The sequence below is a fragment of the Alosa alosa genome, chromosome 22, assembly GCF_017589495.1.
Source record: "Alosa alosa isolate M-15738 ecotype Scorff River chromosome 22, AALO_Geno_1.1, whole genome shotgun sequence".
Taxonomy (NCBI): domain Eukaryota; kingdom Metazoa; phylum Chordata; class Actinopteri; order Clupeiformes; family Clupeidae; genus Alosa; species Alosa alosa.
In genome coordinates, this window is record NC_063210.1 from 27,661,503 (window position 1) to 27,663,509 (window position 2,007).

A 2,007-nucleotide genomic window follows, 5' to 3' on the forward strand; every position below is an offset into this window, starting at 1 on the left:
TTTTAACAAACTGTTTTAAAATGGCTGTTACATATACAATTTGCACATCTACATCAGTCTGCCTCCACACACCAAAATCCTGGACCTTTTGTAAGGCACCAGAGTGGGTGTCGCCCAATTAACAAATTTACACAAACACCTGCAGACAGTTAGTCAGCTAACATGCAGACAAGAACATGTGCAAAAGTGCATTGATTTAAAAACAGCGTCCTAAAACAGGGAAGATGTAGTCAGCATCTTCACAGTCACAAACGTTGAATAACAAATTAAGTATATTGATTGTTTATAGTTGTTTGTTAGGATCCCCCACTGTGTGCCACCTGTATGGCATAATGTGTGTGTGTGTAGGTGTGTTGTATTGTAGTTTGTGTAGGTGTGTTGTATTGTAGTTTGTGTAGGTGTGTTGTATTGTAGTTTGTGTGTGTCTATCGGTGTGTTGCCTTCATTGCTAATGTAATTAGTCTCTATACGGACCCGGTTGGGTGTTGCACCTAGTGAATCAGCACGTTACAATGTGCAAGGATTTACCTGTGTGTTAAAAATATTAATATTGGGAAAAGGCATTCAGTCTCAGAGTGAAGATGTAAGGAGCAGAATACAACAGCAGATGCTGTTATAACACAGCTAACGCTCCACTGGAAATAAATGAGCTTACTAAAGAGCCGTCTGTGCATACGGTCCTTTGGTGGGCCATAGTTAGAGTCCCACACTTGCCCTTTTGAGTCACTTTGCTTCAGCATCTGCTAAACACCAGTCAACTTTACACTTTACAACTTCCACATACTGTAGCATCATTAATAATTAAACAAGACTTTTCATGCAATTTCTGAAATGATTGTACATCATTTGCTTTTGTTTTGACTTCTATATCCTATTCTATATCCAAAGTACATTCTCTGCTGTGTGTGTATGTGTCTTTGTTTGTGTGTGTGTGTGTGTGGTGTGTGTAGTATAGTTAAGGACACGCCTACTATGGAAGCCAGAACGACTAGAGAGGTGATGGAACACGAGTAGGACACGTGTATGACCATAGAACACGAGTAAGACACATAGAACATGAGTAGGACACATAGAACATGAGTAGGACACGTGTATGATGATGCAGTTGACAATAAATGAAATAAAAGAAGAGATCAGTTTCTTTATTGGACAACACAACAGTGTGTACAGTATGTTGCTTGCAGTGGTCATCACCTGGATGGGCTACCTGGGCCTCGTGTAACCTATCCTTTAAAACTCAGCCTGTGGTCATTGCTGTTGTGTGACTATTTTGTAGCTTTACATATTTTTGTAAATAAATTCATATTTCTGTACCGTAGCTCTTGTGTGGTCTCCCTTGTGTATGTGTGTGTGTGCAGGCCTTGGGTGACTATGCATTTATGTTTCTATGTTTCCCATGCCTACTCTGTGTGTGTGTGTGTGTGTGTGTGTGTGTGTGTGTGTGCATGTGTGTGTGTGTGTGTGTATGTGCGTGCATGTGTGTGGGTGTGGGTGTGTGTGTGTGAAAGCAATACCCAATAAACACACACACACACACTCACTCATACACCCACCCAGAGTACAAAAATAAAAATACAAATATCTATGATCCCAGGTTTACTTACATGACAAGTGTGAATACGAGATTGAAATAGTGAAGTCTTTGGCGTAGCCTCCATCAGAAGTCCAGCTCTTGCAGAGCACTGGGGGTCACCAAACATAGTGAGGGGTCGCAAAATGATTTGAAGTCTGAATTAAAGGCATTTTTCCTAAAATGTTTTAGACCAACCTGTTTTAAAAACTGGGATATTCACTAGCCCTAGATTCCAATTCACAGTGTTTCCATAATGTTCCTCAGAAAGTGGATATTATGTTAACACAAACTCTAATCTCTACCTGCGCCTCTTGCAATGATGAGCCTGAAGAAGCTGTACATTAGCTTACCAGTGACAGAACACTATGCAGTCTTTTTTGCAGTCAGTTTTTTTGGGGGGTCGCCAGACTTGGCCTGTGTTTTTGGTGAGGTCG